This window comes from Corapipo altera, unplaced genomic scaffold (assembly GCF_003945725.1).
Source record: "Corapipo altera isolate COAL_440 unplaced genomic scaffold, ASM394572v1 49, whole genome shotgun sequence".
NCBI lineage: Eukaryota > Metazoa > Chordata > Aves > Passeriformes > Pipridae > Corapipo > Corapipo altera.
This window is the reverse complement of record NW_020884879.1, coordinates 6,571,418-6,588,586: the sequence shown is the minus strand read 5'-3', so window position 1 is coordinate 6,588,586 and position 17,169 is coordinate 6,571,418. Positions and strand designations below refer to the sequence as shown.

The following is a 17,169-nucleotide window of genomic DNA, read 5'->3' as shown; positions in this document are numbered from 1 at the left end:
AAGCCAAAATAAAAACATTAAAAATGTTCAGGCAATCTGGATTCCTGGACTTTTTCAGAGAATGACAAAATCTTAATTAAATGAAAGTGAGATTAGCGTTCTAGAAAGGAGGGATTTAGGATTTTCATGTTTCCATACACTACAGTACAGAAAAATACCACTGGTAAAAAGTCAGAGCTTCAGATATTCATGTCTTCAACAAAACAAATTATAAATGTAAAAGTCTGGAAGGATTTGGGAATGTGAGACAGTAAGTCTAGCATTTCTTTATGTATTTTCAACTGTTGAGGAACCTTTGGCTTTCTTGGGACTAAAGAGGGTGTCTCAAAAAAGGCAGAAAGGTGACAAAATCAGGTGGGAGTGGACAATCTACCCTTTCTGATGTTCCTTCTCTCTGTTCTACGTGGAAAATATCAGCAATACCCTTTGAAAGCTTTTCAGTCTATTGATATATTTCATAAAAGCAACACTGGGGCATGGAGGAGGACAAAGGAGCAGCTTTGCCACACTTTGTGAAGGGCAGAAGTTTCTAACATGAAAAACTGGTATGGCCATATCCCATACTAAAGTGATACCTTTACTGGTAGACAACGACTTTGAACATGTTACATTACCCTGCTGAAACTTGGTGTTGTTATTACACACTAAGAACTCAAGAATTGTTAATAATGGCTCTTGGGATCGATGATTCTCTGTTCCTATTATACAACAGGTGGTGTGAAGCTGATAGCCATTTTATTTGCACATTATCCAAGTAAGTTAATGCTCTACATGACTATCTGATACCTGTATATAACACAAGGAGGAGTTTAAATGTTTGGGGAAAAAATGCTTTGAAACGATTATTGGCTAAGATCTGTCCAACATAGTGTTGCACCTTGTCTAATGTCAGCATTACAGATACCAAATACATGAAGCTTGCACAGGGTTTATAACCCATAACCAGGAAGATTACACTTACTAACACTTACCAGCCTGTCTGATCTGTCCAAGATGCTCACCACTGCTAAAGAGGAAGGGAGAAGGCTGGTACAAGAAAGTTATGATTCCAGCAGATGGTCAATTAAATTTTTTGGATACCTATTACTGGATCAAGAATGTTTCAACCAGCTAACAGAAAGGACTGAATCATTACAAACCAGGATTTGAAGGGGTTACTTAGTCCCAGGAAACTGTTAATTAGGTGTCTGTCCTCCCACATCCAGCAAAAAAAGCCAACATAAACAGTATTACATGCTCTAGCTAATGTGAAAGAAATACAGAGTGCATTCATGCCTGACTAGGATCAAAATCACACTGCCAAGTCATTCAGTAGTGTGTGAGTATTTCTGTGATTGCAAACCCCAGCCGAAAAACCCTGCCTTGCTGCAAAATACTCCACACAGTTTCCTAAGGACCTTACAGTGTGCTACAAATCATCTTCTTTCAGGGCCAATGTGTCTCACATGCCCATCAAATTAGTGAATGCCAAGAAGTTACACAGAAAGTGGTGTGCTTTTTTGTTTGTATGCCACCTTCCCCTCTCTTGATAACTGCATTTATCTGGGACATTCATAGCCTTTTACAGAAACTACTTTCTGTCAGCTTTCCTCATTTTACAAGCACAGAAACAGGCCCTGCTGACCAGCTTCCTCAAAACACTTACTGTCACAAGTCTGTGCAAGCTCCATTCTCAACACCACTATGGTAAGTTCCCATCCTTTCTTCCATGGGTTGCTTTTCTGATTCTTGCAGTACTTCCAGCTCTGCAGCTAAGCCAATCCAATCCCTTTTCTCCCTTGCTACAACTAAGTGAATGCCGCCTCCTTTTTATCTCAGGATGTCTTCCACACCTGAGGTTTTCCCATTGTTCTTTCTCCTATTCTTTCCCACTCTTCCTTTGTCGGGCATAATCCTTTCCTTCCTCAGCCACCTGCAGAGAACCTGGGTCAAACTGGTTTCCTTTCCTCAGCCAAGTCCCCGGCACGGCGCTTACTGTCCAGCTAACATACTGTCATTAGCTAATTACGCCTCATTTCATCCAGGCCGAGAGGAATGGGCTGCAGTACTTGCCTGCTAAGGTGCATGCACATTCACACGCAGCCATCCCAAGAAGCTACACCTGTATTTAAGGGCTGCATAACAGCCGGAATTCACAAACCTCGTGTGACACATCGCTGCCATTAACACACTAAAGAGCTGAAATCCCTGAGGCACCTCAGCACCTCTGAAAAACTAGGTTGTGAGGATTTGCTTGTGATCACTAGCTCACAGAGAAATCAAGATGTGCCTCCTCTTTGAGCTAGAGCAAATGTACATATTATGCACAAGATTTTTAAACAGAAATTTGTCTTACCATTCAAATAGACTTGCTTTTAGATATTTCAGGCTCCTTTCAGGCCAAATGCAAGCATCTGAGGCAGTCTGCTTTTTACTTTCTGAGAATTTCTAACACACGTGCTTTTTCACTTGCTGTTAAGGATTTAGACCTGTAACACAGTTGTAAGTAATACTTTCTATTCGTAAATAGTAGAGCATTTGGGAGCAAGAAATTGTTGTATGAGTATAATTTAATTGCTACTTAACACAATACTCCTACTGATCTGAAAGTTTTAGTTTCTTCACTTACTGATGGAAAACAGACTTTTTCCATTGGCAAGTCAATGTTCATTATCATCTTAGCATTTATCCTAAGGCTTTACAAAGAGGAAAAATAATTTTCACAGACAGCTTTAACCATGTTACACTTTTATTAGTAGTATGAATTAAAATACTTGCAAACTGTGTCAAGAAACTTATCTCGCTGACAGGCATTCCCCAAGAGGACTTTTGGAGCTTGACCTATTAGACCAAGTTTCCATTAATACTTTGAGCACTTTATTAACCTAGTGCTGGAGTGCTTTATTTAGATACTAAGACCCTACAGAAGGCTTATATAGCCCTTTCTGAAAGCCTGAAATTTCCAAGTAGCCAAAAAAGTCCTTGCCTCATTGTTAAGAGTTAAAGGTAGCTGGGAGAAAGTTACTGGTTGTTTGCTTTAGTGGAAAGTGCAACTGTTAAGAGCAACACACAGAAATACTGGGAGCTTGGGTAGGAAATATAAAGAAGCAAGAAAACTTTCAACAATGTACAACTGTAAATTTTCCTTAGGAAGTCAAATTAACAACTTAAAAAAAAAAATCACACATAGTAACTAAATTAATGGTAACAAAATTGCTACCACAAGTGTGTGGATCAGGTGGGATACCAGCTGAATTAATATTGTGACTTAAATTTTTTTAAATGTAGGGAACAGATGAAATATAATATAAAGTTCATGCCCCTCCTCTAAAATAGAGGAAGGGCCATTAAAAATGTACACATCTCCACTCTGAGCAGACAAGAGCATACAAAAGGTGCATGATTTTACTGAAAAGATAAACAGCTGGATTTACTTGCTTCCATTAACCAATGACCCACTTGTCAAACATAAGCTGTAGATTTAAAAGAGTGATTATGTGAAGCCTCTTACATTACACAAAAAAAGATCCGAGCTATGAAATCAGATCAAGTCTGAAAATACTTGAGCACAGTCAATATTGTTCTTTTATACAGCCGCAGGATGAGAGTTAGTTATTTGTTTAAAAACCTACAACGTGATGTAATGGTGTATCCTCTAGTGCTGTTCAGAAGGCGTTTATCCCATGCATCCCGCTCAGGTCATTAGTGGTGTGCCAAATCCAGGCCTTTTGTAAGAGGATGAAGCTCTAATGGAAGCCATTGCATAAGTCTGAAGTATGGGGGCATGGCCAGCTTCCTTCTATGAGGAACAGGTACTGAAAGAGACTGAAAAATGATGCTTAAAACCATTCACCCACAGTAAATGGTAACCATGACATGTACCTGGCCTGTCTAATCACTCAGAGAGGAACTTTAACAGGGGTGGCAGCTGTACACACTTTGATGGCAGACCTCCAGCTGAAGCTTTTAAGGCCCAAGCCAGCTGCTGTCGACTTTGCCCACCCATAAGCACCCTCCCACCACATGCCTGTTTCTGTGCCTGCTCCAGGCTCAGGTAGGAACAAACATGCAAGATGCTACAGATGATTACAACATTTGGGTTTGAGTGCAAGCCCTGAATTAACAAGAGTGCAAGTGTATCAAGGACAACAAATTACTAGGTCTCAAGACCTGAAAACCTCTAATGTTGCCACCTTGTATTGTAATGCAACAGCACTGTCCACAACAGTGGCCTTCCTGTACTTGACCTAAAGCTAAACAAGCCTCTAAGAAGGTTGAGAAGGCCATTATTATAAGGAACATTTTTACTGCAAAGACAACTTACGTGTTGCTTCCACCTGACCTCATTAGCATGCTGTGTGTTGCCAGTGACTCCCACTTTACTGTGACTCAGTAAATAGGGTGATTTTCTGCAAGCTGCAGGTCATGGAGCAACTTAACTATATAGGAATCCCAGCAAAAAAAACCCAAAACCACACACTAAAGTTTCCAGCCCCAGAGACTGCAGAGAAATATTGGAAAATGCTGATACTTGGAGCCTGTCCACCCATGGATTTTACTCTACTGCTAGAGGCCCTGAGCACCACAGCTCAGCATCCCAGTGCCTGATATGCAGGTGCAAGCTTTAGCAGCAGCATGGGAAAAGAGGCCAGGCAAGCTACACAGTGCCTACTACACCACAGTACAGGGATGTGTGCACTTCATAGAAAAGAGGGTACAGTTGGGAACACAGCCATGGCACTCCAAGCTCCACACGCCTCCCAGCTCATCTTGCAATAGCATTTTGGTTTCAGCTCAGTTTTTTTGTCATATTACTCAGTAGCACTTGAGGGTCACCACTGTGCCAGGCCAGCTTTCCCTTCCCATCTCCCCTTTACATTTCTTTCTCCATCTCTCCTTGCCCAGATGAAATACAGGGATACTTACCACTTCGCTGTTGGCACCTTCTGGACTTTAAAGTGATAACCAAGTGATGAGACTTGCAGACGGCATTGCAAACAGCCTAGCAAGACACACACTACCAGAAAAAGGTCCCCTGTTTTCCTAACAGATTCAGCCTGATGGCAGACTTGGGATGACTCGACAGAATCAGCATAGGTCCTACACACATATTTATAAAATCTAGAAACTGCTTTGAAATAGCATTTGGATGCACTATAAATACTTGATATATCTGACAAAGATTAATATTTTTCAAGATCCTTAATTTTTTTTAAAATTTATTTTGCTGCTTTAGCAAAACTCAAATCATTATTTGAATAATTTTTAATAAACATTCTCCAACTTTTTAATGAAGCACTATTAATAGGCAGGATGCAAAAAGCAAAAAAGATAACTAGGGAACAAAGGTATCTTTTTTTATATTACTGTATATTATGTCTTCAACAGTCATGGCATAAAGTAGCACCATTTTGTAACCTCTGAACAGTCACACTGTGTATAAAATAAAATAAAACAAGGCTTCTAACATTTTGAGCACAAAAGGTACTAGTGGCAAGAAAAGAGTGCCTTTTCCTCATTACAGTAGAAAATGAGGTTTCTATTTAATAAAAACCCCAACCACTAGGCTATGTGTTTTTGTTACTGTAAATGTATGTCAGTGCTGTTGACAGCTTCTGCGTTGGAAAGGATCTCATTATTAACTCTGAACAAAACCACACGTTTTCGAAAAGCAAAGTTATATTCCTGATGAATCATCAGCTGCTTTGCTGAGCTCCTGTGGGATAATTTTTGGTATCGGGCACTGGAAAAATAAATATCACCCTAAAGTTCAGAATATTTTCAGACAGCACCATAAAAGGCTATTAAAGCTACCCAATTTCTAAGTTAAGAAGGGAATGGGGCTGGTGAGTACACAGCCAGAAACAAACATTCCATTTGGTTAACTTTGCTGTCTCAGGTTCAGGCTTTAGGTCTCCAGTTCTCATGTTGGATCAAAACCAGCTATGAAGCATCTGCGTTCTATGCAGGACTGACTCCTAAACAGATGTCCTCCACTACATTTTTGGAGACCTTGTGGTGTTTACACAGAATGAACATGCTTTAGAAACACTCTGCTCAGCCCAGAAGTTCACCTATTTCATACTTCTTCCGCCCTTTGGCTGAAGTTACAAGGCATCCCTCAGGGAATTCAGGGCTTCTTTGGCGGACATTGTGGGGACCAGTTTGGGGAAACAAGCTATGGGGAACTGAGCTGCAAACAAAGTGCCCTTATCTAGAAATAGTGTTTCATTCTGCACCAATGCTGGGAGGTAGGGATAAACAAGTGAGAGGAAGTGCTTCTTGAGCCTGCCTGGTTTAGGTAACTACATGCACTTTTATCACAAAGGACCAGAGAATATTTGTGTCTGCAGGGAAGAAAAAAACCTTGTACAGGCCTTTTTGTTCAGACCTCCCCTGGACACTTCATGAATCAGTAGTTCATCCTACAAACATACTTTATATACATGTACATACACTTTATATACAGACTTTTAATGTATTTTCTTTCTCTTCCCCTATCTCAAAATTACTCAAATATTACAGCTAATTCCTGAGCTAACGTTCCAGCAGAAACCAGACTTGCTTTCTAATGTTAGGCTATATTGTAATTGTTTTGGTGATAATACGTCAAGCAAGGAATTGCAAGTGCCAAGTCCCCTTATCTGTGTGTTGCACACAAGAGCGCCTAATACAAGAAGTGCAAAATTCCTTGGATGTTCCAACATCCATCCCTCATGTTATCCTTATAACTTAACTCCATGAAAAAATACACCCATTTGTCAGGTTCAAAGGCACTAAAACCTAACCAGAGGGTTTCCTGAGTGAAGGCTAGCATATAATAGCATATCACATGCATTTCGCTTTTGCAGTTGTAATAGCTCAGCTAATTCTCTAGTAATATAATGAATCTCTGGTATTAGAAGGCTGATAGCTAGATCCTAATTTTGACATATAACAGGCCATAAGGACTAAGGGATTTGGAAAAGAAAGGCTACAAAGTGAGCAGCAATCCATGGGGAATACACTGGAAAACTGTCTGTTGCTTCACAGAGAGGGTTACACATTGCAGGAAGTCTGCACATGTCAGATAAGTTTCTATTAGACAGGTAGGATGCAGTCTGCTTTTATAAATGTCCACTTGGTGGCTGCGCACTATCTCCATGCACACAGTTTTCTTTAGATTTCCTGTTGTTTCCAAGTGCTTGTGACAATGCCAGTATAACCACAGTGACGAAGCCTGACTTTAAGCAGCAGCATCTGCTCCGTGCCAGAGCGGAAAGCGACAGATGAAAGCCTCCATGGCTCAGCACAAGGCATTGCCCCGCTGGACTTCCATCTGCAACACCTTCCTGGGAATGGTTGCATCCATGGGGGAGGATATTACATTTCCCTAGTTCTTGCTCTCAGATGCCTCCTGTAGTCCAAATCTACTGCTTCACCCTTGAGGCATACAAGCCTGTTTCAACTAAATTATACGCTATTCTTTTCCTGAGAATCTCCAAGTACACTTGAGCCCTGCATGTTTGCTAATTGCTGTCAAAGTCACTCTTCTCTTGCAACTTGATGGACCTGGACTGTGCGGCTCCTCATTTAACTCTGCTTCTCTTCTACTTATCTCCATCTGTGCCAGTGAACACAGGCAATTCTTGTATTTCCCGTAGAACTTACCCTGAATTATTTTTCATGTCTGTCACGTATCTAGCGAAATCCTTCTGCAAACATATTTAAGGGTTGGGGTTTTTTCAGGGCATTAAATAACTTGGAGCAAATTACTAGTTTCACAGTGAAGCAAGTTTTTAAAATAGCTCAGACAAACCTTTTTACTTTTACCTGTAAAGTTCAAACAACGTACCACTGCAAACTGAGATGTCTCCTATATCCAAAATTAGCATTTATTTATACACTGGAACAGCTTTTTGAGTATTAACACAAACGCAGTGGCATGTTTTAAAAACAAAAGTTCTTCATTACACAGCCCTAGCATCATTTCAGTGCTATGGATGTGTTTATCACCAGCTACGAATAAAGAAACCCCACACTAATTCTGCAGCACATTCCTGCCAAGGGAAAAGGCAGGTATGGTATCCAGCACAGTACGGTGAGTACTGTCAATGGTGAATCTGTTCAAACAGGAGGTTTAGTACCAGGTATCCTATGCTCCATTTTGGGAGCAGTGAAGGTTTCTTGTTTGACAGCTCGGATGCAGCAGCAATGATACAAGGGAAGCAAGTGATGGGAACCGCAGGAAACACAGATCTGTTCCAGGCGCATCCTTTCTGAAGGCTTTCTAAACATTGCCACCTTGTGGGCCTCCTGTCTCCTGATATCACTGGTCCTTCCACTCTCCCCAGGTGACTGCCTGAGCCAGATGCCAAGCTGGAGGCTACACTGTTGAAGTCAACATCCAGCTTGGGTGGAATGCTATTTAAACTCCCATAGTTGGGGATTAAAAAATGAACAGAACCTTAAAAATTCTGTCTGACATTAATTATTGACCCTGTATGTGACACTGTGTAATTTGCTCTTTTTCCACTTAACATTATGAAGGCAGCACTAATAATGTGCAGAAGAGCTAACATTTAACAGAAGAAAAGCAAGGACACAATTTCTCAAAGCTCCCAAACAGAAGGACAGAGAGGAGTTAAATTCATTGTCCACCTTTAGGTTTGTTTTTTTATTACTCCTTTTTGCCACCATTTCCTTCTTACTCCAATTAAAAAAACCCCAATTATTTACAAGAAGTCTGTGGCATCTAGTTTAGCTTTCAGCAGTTCCATTTCATGAATGAGAATTTTTGATGACTTGAATCTATCAATTGCTCAGTCAAAAGAAAATGCAAAGGAATATAATTTGTTATTGATACCAAACTTATTTAGCTACTGCCTTACAGACATCAAACACATGTTTTTGGGTACATTCTCATTTGTTAGCACTGTAAAAAAGACATACAAATGTACTTACTTTGAGCATCCAAACACTTTCCCTGGTTGCCGGCTTGAATTATTCCTTGCAGCAATTTGGTACTGGAAAGAAAACACAAAAACCTTTAGTTCAACAATCACATAGGAAAAAAACCACAACAAAAAAAGACTCACTGGATGGTCTTTGTCTGTATTAGTTGAGCAGTGATGCAACAGTCGTATGCTAAAAATTAAACAAGAGGAGAAATCCTTCATTACAATGCCGTAATTCAGCTGTGTTCACAATGGCTCAGTGTCTAACATCTGCACAACAATCAGATGTTCCCCTGATATAGTAGCAGATCTATGAGCTCCCTTATGCAGTGCTACATTCAGAGTTTATTCATAATTGCCAGGCACATTGCTCTTTCTTCATCCAACCAGGCTTCTCCTTAGCACAGGCAATCAGTTATGACTGTTGTGTCATGCAACTGGAGCCTTGCTGCACTTGCCTGAACAGCTTTTCAGAGGAAAAAAAATCTGCCATTGAAAGACACAATAACTGATTTACAGGAAAGCCCATGTTTTTGCCAATACAACACAAAGCAGCTGGCAATCCTTTGAAGTGTCTCGCTTAGCAATGAAATCATGGTGCTGCCCACTTGTAGCAGCCACGTTAAGGCCCATTCCCTTCTGTGTTCCTAGATGGAATTGTCTACAAATGCTAAATTTGTCCTCACATCTCTCTCTCTCTCTCTCTGCATTACAGACTGCAGAAACATAAGATGGAGCAACCATATATGGGTTTCAATTTGTGCCCTGAATTACATACTGTGGTTACGTGGCTAAATTTCTCAATTCAACTCGTCAGTCAGCAGGAACTATCATTCCTAGCAGGTAAATAATGGTTTACAGTCAGACCGGGGCTCTGGTCATTGCTTGTTTTGCATTCCTAGTCAACTAGTTGAGACAGCCCAGCAGGGAGGAGTATTCCAAAGGCATCTATCTCTGCATAACAGCACAAAACTACACCAAACAGGATCCTAGGGATATTCAGACTGCATCAGGACTGAGAGATGTAAGAAGCTCCCACAGGTGAATTTATATTCATCAAACCCTCTGTTTTAGGAGGAGGAATACATAAAGTAATTCTCACTATAATTAATTATCATCTGGAAAAGGTAAACAGACCTTTAAAAATGGCTTGTATAAAGGACTGGATCCCAGCTCCAGAAGCTGTGACTCATTCTGGCAGAGAATTTAGGATGGCTGCTAGCAGACTGGAAGGCTGAAGCTACCTTAAAGCCAAACCAGAATGAAAATTAGCTATTAAACATGTTATTGTTTCATTTCTTTGAATCTATCCAAGCCTCTTAAGCTGTGCTTTTCAATGTACTCTTTTTCCTCCATTTGTTTAATGTGGAAAGTGATTCCAGCACAGCTGACAAACCTCAGGCATCCTGTTGGCAAAGGAACAGCAAATCCATCATGGTATGTTGGCTTTTGCTCAAGTAGACCCCCTCTGAATTTAATCTGGGATCTAACAACACTACTGCAATAGCTTGTAAGGATGGGACACTTAAGACAATGGTTAGAAGAAGTCATGTCCCACCAGAAGGTGTTTACCAGAATTTCTACAAGGCAACTGCAGTGGAGAGACACCGTGAGACACAGACCTTTGAAATATGACACTTAATTTACTTATGGAATGTTTTCCACACTATACTTTTTGAAGAGTGTGATATTTATGGTATATTGAAGACAGAGATAACTACTTAATTTTCTTCAGCATGTATCCCTTGCAAGGGATTTGAGTAACATCACCACGCTGAACTTCATTAATATAGTCATAAATAAAACAAAAGAAGCCCTCATAGCACAGGTTCCTAAAGCTTGGAAACTGATTATGATGCTGACTGTACAGGTCAAACCAAAGAGGTACATCTCAGCCTTTTTGCCTGCCAACCTGAGCTGCAGGGAGCAGTGTGATTACTGTGGCCAGATGAGATAATTGGCACCTGCTGTGTGCAGCAGCACTACCAGGTCTCCACCTGCTCCCTAAGCCATGCCAACACCTCAACCTGTACGTCCGGCTTGAGATGCCAGAGCAGCACCCAGGCAAGGGAGTGGCAGGAAACACTGGATCATTAAGGTGGAATTTAATTTAGGTGGACAAAGGAATGCAGTAGAGGTCTTAGTGGGTGTGAGGCAGGTAACGATGGAGAGCTGGAGTCCTCTTCAAAAGGATAGGGGGATGAAGGTGTGCAATGAAGACACGATAAAAAGGGTGCACCGTGTTCTCCTACTACATGCCAGGCCATGCACTGCTCTCAGCTTCAGACAGTGGCATCATATCGCTGCTCTATATAAGCCAACAAGCACAATTCAGTTCCTCAAAACTCCCCAACGCACATAGGCTGCACTGATTTTAAAATAGGAGAGGATCTGTAAAAATGGAAAAGACCTTAGAATACAGAAAAAAAGATTAAAAACAATTTAAAGAGTAGATTCAGAAAATCCCATGTAAAACAGATAAAGAGATGCATGGTTTTCAGGACCAGAAACTTATGATTTGTTCAACATTTGTGTAAAGTTTGCAGTCTGCAAATGTTTGCAGTTATGCGTAAAACTACACATAGCTGCAAGTTCCTTGTATTATTCTATCCATTTCCCTGATGGTCAGATTACACTGGGGGAAACAGACTAATGTTTATTACAAAATGCTTTGAGTTAAGCTGTTATTAACAGAATTGAGTAGATTTTATTTACAGTCAATGGCCATTCGTCTAGTGCATTCAGTTCTCCCCCTTCCACACTCCTACTCCCGTATCCCCTTGTGTCATCCCGCTGCAGTGACAGTTGGGAGGCCAAGCTCACGCAGGGGGCCACTGGCTTCCAGGTGGGCATTTGAGAGTCCCTCAGGGGGTCCCTTCCCTTACTTTAGCAGATGCATATACAGCCCTGTAGACTACATTTGCCACTTTCTCAGATACAGCTGGGTTACATACTCTGCTGTTGATGTTCATCTGTGCTGGTGGAGGCCTTGGGCAGGTTTGGCAGACTCCTGCTGTTCAGACTTTATGGGTTCAGTGGACTCAGCTGCTCTCCAGGGTTTACCTGGTCTCAGGGGGCTTTCACCTGCTCTCTCTCACCATACACTTTTCCTCCCTGTGCACAGTAGCTATTGCTACATCCACAAACTTTACCCACTCAACCTATTGAAAAAACAGATGCAGAAGGGGCTTCTATGATAATATCCCTTGAAATGCTGCAAAACAATTTAATTTTGAGTGAATATTAACTAAAAAAAACCCACAAAACAAAAAAAATCCCAAACAAAACAAGAATTGAGCAAGAGGGATATGAGAAAGCAGGTAGAAAGGAAAGCGACTAAGAGAAAAAGGAAAGTACAGCACGGACAATCTGCAGTAAACAAGGTACAACAACATCTAGAAGCACATCATACAGCCATAATACAAAAATTACCCATAGTTGTTCCTTTGAAGGACCAAGGAGGAAAAGTTGGGCAGAATTTAATTAAAGTGATTTAAATCAAATGCCTTCCAGTACATTTGATGATGTATTTTCAAAACTTTGTCTCCAGAAACTGTGTTTCCCCTGTGGGCACAGAGCCCTGTTTTCTGCTACTGTGTCTCTGTGCACTGGATGCTTTCTTCCATACTGCACAGATCTATTTTCTTCCCCCTGCCAAGAACTGGAAATGTGATGTTGCATGAAAACAACTTGTAATATAGGCTGACAGTTACTGATTGCCTCAAATATCCTCAGAGCAGTTATAGAAAAAAAAACTTCAAAACCAACTTATTTTTAGCAAGTGAAAGAATTCAAGCAACCCCGTGTGGCTGCTTTCCAGGCATTTACTGAGTGGAGAATAGCTTGACAAATTACAGAAATGGACAAACTCAGAGTGTAAATCAGAAAACAGTGTATATCACTATTTACATATGCTTTCCTGTGGAAAAGAGGAATTGAAACATTAATTTTAAAGCTTCTCATGTCAAAGGAAAGAATGACTGTTTTTATGAGCTCTGCATGAATCACAAAAACCAAAACAAAAACCCCCATACACTTCACAGTTTGGCAGATTTCTCAACTAGCTGGTAACTAACAGCTCAACCCTATGCTGTCTCACTCTTCCTAGTAGTCCTAGTAGAGGACTAGTAGTCCTCTGTAGCACTACAGGGAAGACACAACGGCAAAGACACAAAGCAAAGAAGTCAAGTACCAGAGCTTAGTACTATCTCCAGTTCCAAAACTACAAGACTGCTTCACAAGGCAGGCAGTCCCAGAGGTCGCAAGATGCTGCTACCGAGCGCAAAACAGAGCTTCCCACCTCTTTTGCTCTTCCCATTTCAAACACAGCTTTGTCCCAGCAGTTCTGCTTCACTCCAGTGCTCTGATTTCAAGTCATCTACTGGCATGAAAAAGGTCCCAGAGATTACTTTTAAAACTCTGTTCCCTCCCTCTCATTTACAAAGCAAACAATCTTTTTTTGATCATTTACATACAAAGTAAATCCAAGCATGTCCTACTTAACGACTTTGTAGGAAAGAACATGCATCCTTTCAGAGTAAGACTTCTACCCTGCTCAGGGTGGAAGCCCCCAGACTTTTCTCCCTATAGAACAGTAAACCAGCTTGTGTCATTTCTGCTGTCCTCTCCTGTCCCTCCTCAAATTCTTAACTGGAATTTCCAAGATCCAGGTGCCTTCAAGACAATACTGGGTTCAAAGCTCCAGCCAACTGCAGTGTGACATCTACATTTTTGCAGCAGCCTACCTGCCCTCCTCCTATTAACAAATACCTTCACTGCCTTCCTGCCCAGTAACTCTGAGATGCAGTAATTATCTTCCAACTTGAAAAGGGTGTAACAGAGCTCAGTTTGTGTGATTTACGTAGCTAGTGTGATAGATTTGGCAAACCTTTTTTTTTTGGCATGACAAGCAATGTCAAACCAGTATATCAGGCAGTAGGTGGCAGACCTAATAGCGTGAACAGATGAGACTGTGTATTTATCATTCTTTGTATTTAGCAGCAGACTGCCACATCACACTTATCTGCATTTCAACCAGAAAAGGTTTCCCTCTTCACTCCTTTTTGAGAAAACAATCTTCCTTCAACTTTCTTTAAAGTTTAGTTCAGAGCCATTGATGTCTGCACTTCAATTTCTATCACACAACTAAAAGTCTGTCCTACTTGTGGTATCAGTTCCTATGTCTGTTGACTTCTAAATCCAACACAAGTTTGTTCAGCTGTGGTTTGCATATTGGACTGAAGTTTGCTATTGATGCACTTCTGTATGTACTCATGTATTATATATTTTTTTTCTGGTTGGCATTATATCTTATAGAAAGCACTTGATTTAAAAATAACTAGAGGTGATCAGGTTTCTGCTTAGTTTCATGCACTAGAATCAGTTAACACATTTCTTTTTAATACTTCCTTATAAACAAAGTTATACTGTGATGATGCATATGTTTTATAGTGAGGCAAAAAAGCCACCACAGACTAAGGTTTCCCACTATGAAGAATTTGGCAATAATATTGCCCTAAGGTATTCCAGCCTTAACTGTTCACTCCTTATTTATGTCTCTGGGCTGCCCCTCAGTTTTGCTAGAACTCTGAATCCAATCCACTCTAAAGCAGATGTGGAAAGGGATCTAATTTCAAAGTTACCTTTTTTTTTTAGATTTAGAAAAATATACCTGGGGCAGTTCCCTGTTCCACAGTACACAGCATGGCCCCATCAACAGTTGGGCTGGCACAACTGGGAGGACAGGATCTCACAGGCTGATGTTGCTGGCCAGAAACATGTATAGGGAACAACTCCACTGAGTGGGATGGAGCAGAAAGCCTTAAAAGCAGACACAAACTCCTCCGATATGTTCTAGAAACTAGTGGGTACACAGAGCTAAGGCAGAAATACACCAGCTTTCCCCTGTTCAATATGAAAGGAGTAAGAGGCTCATGGAGGACAGCTAGCAGCAACTGCTTTGGTCCAGGTCAACCCACCACCAGTTTTCAGTACATTTATCATTTCCTGTACCCAGTTTTAGGCTTGATTTTGTAGCTGAATCTTTACAGACTAATCAGTAACTTAGAATTAAAAAGAAGGTACAAAGCAAAAGCATTAAAGTATAGATTCGAAAAACAAAAAACCAAAACCTGTCTCTGTATTCTGACCTGAGATATTTTCTGAAGTTCTTTTAAAACAGCAAAGCCTTAAGTTCAACATGGGGAGTCCTGATGGCATAATAATATGTTGAAGTATCCAAGTTGACATTCTTTGAAAACAAGCCTGCTGAACAAGCACAGTAGGAAGTGCCCAAAGATGACTTCCATAAGAGTGTTACACAGGCAGTTGCAGCGTCTGTGGAACTCTCAGAATTGCTTCAGGGATATAAAATATATAAGCTTCAGGACCAGGAAAACATTTAGAAGAGCAAGTTGGTTTAAAAGACATATGTTTTAACTCAAAAAGTAACTTACATTTAAATGGCACTCTTCACTAACTCTTACAGATATCCCTGAGAAAAATGCAGGTAGCTCAGCTAGAGTGCCTGAGATTAGATGGGCTGAATCTCCCTCTATTGTAGGATTAGTTTTTCAGATCTCTTGTTACAGTGACTGCAGAAAATTAAGCACATCAGAGAACATTCAGCAAGAATCATTTAGGTGGCTACGTAGAGGGGGATAAATGCTCCTACCAACCCTCTCTTTTAACCTAGTGCTCTACTATGAGCACTATGCCTGCAAATTGTCTAAGCTCACAGACTGGTGGTCTTCTAAGTTACAGAATTGAGTAGTTTTCTTTAAAAAGTGAAAAATAATCTCTAAAACAGTGCAACTTCACTGCCTATGCCTATTTCAGACCAGGAAAGAGGCAAGGACAGCTCTGGAAAGCAAGCATGCAAATTCTTGCCCCTGGGAGGGAATGACCTTACCAGTTGCCAGCTAGCTGGAGACAAACTTCAGAGAAAAAAAAAAAACAAACCTGGGAGTTTTGGTGGACTACAAGTTGAAATAGGCTCAGCAGTATGCCCTTGCAGAAAAGGAGGATGGCCTGGGTTTGCAGATCCAGGGCACTAATTACTCTCCTGTACTCAGGGCTTGTGAAAGTGAAGTACCTGTGTACTGGGGAGCCACAAACCAGTGACAGACATCCTGGAGCCCAGTCTACTATACAAAGATAGTTAAGGAGATGGAGCATATGATGCAGGAGAGGCTGAGTTGGGTTTGTCCGGCGTGAAAAAGAGAAGGCTTAGGGTGTGTGGGGATGTATGAGTGCAGCCCACAGCACTTAAGGGGAGGGTGTAGAGAAGACGGAGCCAGGATCTTCTCAAAGGCACACATAGACATAGCAAGAGACAACAGGCAAGTTTCAACAGGGGAAATCCTGATTACATGTTAGAAAAAGTGTTTTCATTATGAGAGTGGTTGAACATTGGGTCCAATGAGGCTGGAAAATTTGAATGTTTGAGACAGTCAGAACTGAACAAGTTCCTGAGCAACTTGATCTGTTTGGGATGGCTTTGAACAGGAGGGGACAAGAGTATCTCTTTCAACTAGTATCATCCAGTGATTCCATGTAGAAGTGTCATCACTGCAGGCTGCTTGTTGCCTGCTTGCCGTACCCAGGAAGAGAGCCCTACTTAGGGTATAGACTGCCATCTCAGCCCTTTTAACAGTTCTGGCACATCTTTCTCTGCCTTAAATTCCTGAACGGGAAAAAAGGACTAACTGAAAGATGTAAAGATCTGTGGCAGTAGTAAAAACAGCTCAAGTCTTGTAACTTGATTTTTATTTCAATCCATAGGAACCTAAATATACAACATATTTATAATAATTGATATCTAATATATAAATCTAGATCCAAAAGTTTTGCTCTTGAAAGCACTGGTGAAGCAGATGAGTTCTTAGACATCTGTCGTGTAAGAGGCGAATGGATTACTTGCAGTCAATTATGTATGTACAAACCTATGAGGGCTGTAAGGCTATAGTTTGTGGAAATGACCTGATTAGATAGGGTGCTCACATGATAGCTGAAGGAACACTGAAGGGTGTAGCATCACCTCATTTGTCCTGCACAGATCACCGTGTGCTGAGTCATAAACCAAAAGCCAAAGAAGTTTGAGTGGTTTCCTCTCTCATTTTCATCTAATCAATCCCAACTATCGAGTTTTTCCACCTATTTCCAAGGTGGAACGTAAGAGTCACTTTTCTGCAGATCCACAATGTGACAAGCATTGCTGGGGTCCAATCTCTGCTGTTAATCTTCTTCACTGCTT

General features: G+C 40.9%; 1 protein-coding gene across 1 annotated transcript in view; it reads right to left on the bottom strand.

The window, feature by feature from the left end:
* The window catches only part of MAPRE2 (microtubule associated protein RP/EB family member 2), a 101,498-nt gene that overhangs the window by 65,920 nt on the left and 18,409 nt on the right, over positions 1-17,169 (bottom strand). Inside the window, exon 2 of the mRNA XM_027638947.1 lies at positions 8,923-8,984. The gene's annotated coding sequence lies outside the window, so the exon portion shown is untranslated. The remainder of the gene's footprint in view (positions 1-8,922; positions 8,985-17,169) is intronic.